This window comes from Solanum pennellii, chromosome 1 (assembly GCF_001406875.1).
Source record: "Solanum pennellii chromosome 1, SPENNV200".
In the NCBI taxonomy this organism is placed as follows: domain Eukaryota; kingdom Viridiplantae; phylum Streptophyta; class Magnoliopsida; order Solanales; family Solanaceae; genus Solanum; species Solanum pennellii.
In genome coordinates, this window is record NC_028637.1 from 74,861,617 (window position 1) to 74,867,901 (window position 6,285).

The following is a 6,285-nucleotide window of genomic DNA, read 5'->3' on the forward strand; positions in this document are numbered from 1 at the left end:
GTGTCTATGGTTGAATATTTTTGTCTTTGTACGGTCTATAATCCCTTGATATTATTAAATGATTGTGAGTGAAATTATCTTTTGTTGTGAGCAGAATCATATTAATAGAGTGAATAGTGAGGTCATGGTTTTAATTGAGTTGAATGGATGCAAAAAGTTTGTTGTGAATCCTTAAGCAACCGTTGAAGGTTGATGTCCTTAAATTGAGATATTTGTAGATAAGCTTGAATGAATTATTTGTAACACCTCAAAATCTAACTAAGCCTGAACAAAAGGAAAAAGGCGAAACCGCGGAGGGGTCCACTGTCGTGTATATGACCACGACCTGTCACCCTCATTATAGGTCAAACCCATGGAAAATGTGGAGGACCACAGACTTCTACACCGGCCGTTAAACTCCACACGATTCGAGGTGGCCGGTTAAAGAAACTAGAGACTCCCAAGGCCACTGTGAGGAACCACAAACTACTCAAAGGTCCAGGAACCCCACACAGTCCGTCAAATGGCCTACGAAGATGACCTAGTATTACCTAAACCTTCTGCGAAGAACCATGGTGGGCTATATGACCCATGCTGCTTCCCACGGTCCATTAAGTGGACTATGGAAGAGACATGTCAACCTTTATATTTTAGGTCAACTTCAAGCGGTCATATCTTTTAGAAAAAAATGAATTAAGAGGCTTATGACCTATTAAATTAAAGATCTTTGAGTCCTCTTTCGAACCCCACTGGGTTTGCTAAAATTCAAACTCGAATTAAAAAGTTGCGCTCATTTTAGTAGAGCCCTGTTGAACAAGGCCATCACCACGACCCAGTTGGCGTGTCGTGGTTCTTTAGACGAACCTCAGTCCACTCGTGATGACCCTTTGTCATTTTTAAGTCACGGTCATTTTGATCTTTTCCCCTATGTGTTGGGCACTTAAACTAAGTCGTTTGATGTCTAAAGTACGTTATTCACAAAATCTAAGCCTAATAATCTAGTCAGACACTACCCAGAACCCCCATTCTCCTAAAATCACACAACTTAAAGCAAAATAAAGAGGAAAAGTCGTTAGTTCTCCCAAGAAAAAGCAGAATGGTTCTTTGAGGTTCATCCCCAAAATTCGAAGGATTTCTCTATATTTTCGCACCATGTATGTGGGATTTCACTAGTGAGTTTCTTTCACCCATTAGGTCCTAGAATTCAATTTTTTTTTTAATTTCCCATAAATTGTTTAGACTTAGGGTTTCCAAAATATTGGAGATTCATTGTGACTTTAGCTGCTAGAGCTCCACAATTCTAGATAACATGTTTCTTGGAAGATTTGCATAGTCCCATGTATAGAATTCAGAACCCTAGATTGTATTACTTATCAGTACTCACGAATTATATTTTCTAGACAGAATTAGTTAGAAAATCATGCTTTAGAACTTGCATGTCATATATTTCAGTATAATATGTTGCATTTTTCAGATAGCATGTTAGTATTTTGAGCTACTAAGTATTTCAGTTGCATTTTAGCTATATGCTTAATCAGCTGGGAGTAGACTTAGCATTGAGTTGGACTAAGGTTGATAATACCATCATGTCTCAAAACTACGTGCCCGCGTAGGTTTATAAGTCCCTCTGTTGGGTATCAATTTTAGGATCATGTCACATTCATGCCTTTATACCCCTGGCAAGGTATATTACGTCCTTTCAATGGGGCGTATACATCGAACTCCACGTTTAGCTCACGTGGTTCATGTCAGTTAATAGGATATCCCACATTTAGACTCCCATATTGCATTGACCATGTAGTCATGATTTACTTCAGTATTCAGCTCAACATGCTATTTTCATAATTTGTACTTGGTCATTGCATTCAGTTCAACTTACAATCACACTTCTTTGGCACCAAAGAGTTTACATCTAGAAGTGTGACGGTGGTTTACATATAACGTCAAATGTTAACTCTTTGGCTGGTTGAAGATGAATATGATGGGCATGATATGATTCTTGTCTGGAACCCAAATAGGGTCCTGACAAAGTTACTTGACATAGGAACAGTGGCGACAAAGGATTAGCATGAATGACTTTGTCAAAGGTCAAAGTGCGGGTGAAATCAATCATGCGTTGTTTGAGAAAAGTATTAGCATGTCCTAATTGTATGAAATAATGCTTGAAAGGCAGTGTCATGACATGAAATAGACGTTGGCAAGGCAACATGTCATGGGCGCTGATCGACATCGATTGTGGGCAGGTTTGGGCTGGTCAAGTGCGGGTTAATCAAGCTGAGCTAAAGTAAAGCATAATAAAATATGAAAGAAACGCAGCAAGAAAACAGTGAATGACACGAGTAATAAAAAGTTAGCATGTCCAAGGCAAACACAGGCAAGGCAGCGGCAAGGTGTTGGTGGTGCTCAGACATGGAAAATGGGAGAATGGATTCAGCTTGACTTTGATGAGACAATGAATATACAAATTTTATAAACTGTAATGGAGCCAAAATTAAGGACAGAAATCCAATCAACAAAGTCACATAACAAGCACATGCGGCGATTACCTTAATGTTACCATTTGTGTCCAGATTCATTGTAACTTTTGTATGCTTTTTGAATTTGAAATTTGAATGCTTCTTATCAGTTGGGGATGTCAATTGAAATGTAATTTAGTGGGTTGATTACTTGACAAGTGTTAAGCATGTGTCACAACACTATGCATTCTAAGATACAAGGCTGTCACATGGTCTATAAATGGACAACCTTGGTGTTGGACGTTTGAAAAAAAAAAGAAGGATTGAAAGAGGGAGGATTAAGTCTGGAATTTAGACACTTAGAGAAAAAAGTGAGGGTTTTAAAAAGGTTCAAAGGCATCATTCGACTTGTGATTATGCCTTAAGTCAAAGTTGGGATAGACTTGTTATCTTAACGAGTGACTCATTTGTATTTGCTTTGATTATTACTATAAATGTTGTATTTTCCCGTATTTCTTGTGTTCATTTAATTGTTAGAAGTATGGAAAATAATCTAAGGTAGAAAAAGAAAAACGTCCTTAAAATGTTAGGCATACTAGGCTGCGAAAGGGTTGAGTTAATTGGGACTTGATTGCCTCACATTGGGCTAACCTCTTGCATGGAAATTAGGTGAAGTAATATGCCCGTGCGAGAACTTGGTGTACATATATATAGATATATTGTTCAGCTTAGCATATCTATATCATGCATGCGAAGTACATTCAAAGTACTGACACATAGTTTTGCACTACATCATTTTATGATGTAAGTTCAAGTTCTCAGCATCAAGATCATACTTAGTTTGATTCTTGATCCGAATTCAACAACTTCAGTAATGATTCCTCATACTTCGATGACAATAGACATCTTTTACGTTTTTAGTCTTTACTTGGGAAAATGCACAAGTACCCCCTAGACTATGACCGAAATTCCAGAAACATACTTTAACTAAACTAAGAACCTTTACCCTCCTAAACTCTTTTTTTTTTTGTAATTTTATGCCGCTTACGTGGCATCCAAATATCTCCCACACGCCTCAATTGCGTGGAGTCACGGAGTGTACCACGTAAGACAAAAGGTATATAAAATTACAAAATAAGTAAGTTCAAGGGGTAATAGATCTTAGTTTAGTTAAGGTGTGTCTCTAGGATTTCGGTCATAGTCTATGGGGGTACTTGTGCATTTTCCCATCTTTACTTTCAATTTTCAGTTTTGTTAGAGTTAGCTGGGGGTATGTCCCAGCAAGTCAACTCAGTTAGAGGCTTTTCAAACATAGTAGTAGATTCAGCTCGAGTTGTAAGAGTTGTTTCAATCATCTCTAAGCTCTTATTAAATTTTATACATTCAGATCAGTTGGGATTCCCCCATTTTTAGATATCCACTGTTTTAGCTTCCACATAGTACATGTTTTATGAGTTTTAATTCATTATGCTTGTTATATTGTCAGAGTCCTTGGGTCACTCGTAATCCTAGGTCCCGTGTTACATTTAAGGGATAGCTTCAGGGTATGACATTATTGTCCCTGAATTTTAGTTGAAACTGATTTTCAATGAGAAAAGATTTCAAAAAAGTTAGACCTTGTCATGTGAAAATCCTTTATCATAGGGGACTAGAGCAAGCTGACTTTTTCTTATCCTCCTCTTATCGGGATATCTATTATATAAAGATTTTAATAGTGGAACCAATTGTGGTTTGTGTTTGTATATAGAATCTTTTGTTGTTTATTCCTAGTATATAGTTGTGCATTCCCTATTTCAATAATAGCCCGAGAAAATTCTATGCTTCGTGAATCTTTTATTTGAGGACAAGCAATAGTTCAAATTTAGGGGTTTAATAAATTGGTATTTTACCAACTTATTTGACTCTTAAGCATATATTATTGCTAAAAATTTTATTGTTAATTTGAGGGATTTTAGGTCACTATTATCTTATATATGTGCAATGGTTCTCGTCTAGGAGTGTGTGTACATGATGGGGATGTGAACTTCAATGAGTACTGATTAAATAGTTCTAAAACAATATTCTCTCTATCCATTTTTAGTTGTTATGTTGCACTTTTGAAAATTAATTTGACTAACTTTTAAAATTAAATTAAACTACATTAATTTGATATTTTAAACAAAAAATTAGATATTTAAAAACTATACGAAAAGTACTACAAATTACAAACTTTTGCATATCAATATGATGCAAAAATACATCGTAAAATATTGATCAAAGTTCTAATCGTTTGGCTCTGGAAAAGGAAACTATAACAACTAAAAATGGAAGTAGGTAGTATTGTCTTTGAAGTTTAATTTGAAAATGATAGTTGCAAACATTGATTGACATCTCTAATTTCACTTTTGCTTGAAAAGGAAAGTGAAGTTAGGTAAGCTTAAATAGTGGGGACTTAAGAAATTAATCCTTGAATTAAAGCTAGATATATATAAAGTCTAAAGTCGATTAATTTATCATTTAATTGTTAATCCTAGAGTAGCCTAAACGAGTTAATATCTCAAAAGTTCACTTAATTTTTAAAATTTATCTAGCAAAGTCACTAAATTTTATTTTGTATCAATAAAATCACTTAATTTAGGCCTTTATATCAATAAAATCACTCAATCAATTCCTTATTAAAAACAATTCACACCACAAATAAATTATTTTTTTTAATTATGTTCATGACTAACCTACTAAATATATGACTCAAAATTACTATTTCATTATAAAAAAAAATAAAGATTCAAAAAAAAAAGATAAATTTATCAAACTTTGAACCTAAAATTCTCCAAACTACCATCGATACATGGAACCTCACATTTGTTTATTATTAAAACAATTAAAAAAAGAGATTCACACACAAAAAAAAATTGGTTAAACCATCACAACAAGTGTGGTTACCGTCGATTGAAGTAGTAGTAGTTTACCAATGAATTATCGAAATTGATTAAACTATCGGAGCAAGTTCGGCATAAGCAGTAGTAGTATACCAAATGAAATCTTTTATTATTTTATTTATAATATATAATAAAATAGTAATTTTAAGTGATTTATTTATTATTTTAATTGTGATTTGATATTTAAAAAGAAGTTATTTTATTTTTTTAATGATAAATTTGGTTGAGTGATTTTATTGATATAAATATCTAAGTTGAGTGATTTTATTGATATAAAGGCCTAAATTAAGTGATTTTATTGATAAAAAATAAAATTTGATGACTTTTCTCGATAAATTTCAAAAGTTGATTGACCTTTTAAATATTAACTCTAGCCTAAACCCTCTCAAGCAATATTTGGTGTTTTGAATAAGAAGGTTTTGGAGTTTGGAGGAATCCAAGACATACATATTTATTGGTTCGAGAGAACTTTGAATATAATGTTAGCCAAATTATATCCATGTATTGATTGATTGTGGAGTAGTTACTTATTGCCTATGGAGTTGTGGTCCCATCAAAATTGCACACACCCCTAGTCGTTTCCAATATTGCTATATCTCTTATTGTGTTACTAAAATAATATTGATACGCGTGATCCTAAAACAAATCAATTGTGTGTTATCCCCATTCATAATATTTCTTTGTAACATAACGTGCATGTTATTTTGCATACAATCGTCCATACTTTAATTGTATAGTTGAGTGTTATCACTATCCATGTTTAGTACTACACGTTAAATTTCAATTTTAGATGAACAAAAAATTCATAGCATTATGCTGGTGATAATGATAGTGTTGAGATTTGGTCTAGTAAGCTTGCATAGCGTATGTGAGGAAATAAGATGTTAAACTTGTAACTAATGTGAGGGTAAAAGTGTTGTATATGTGACTCT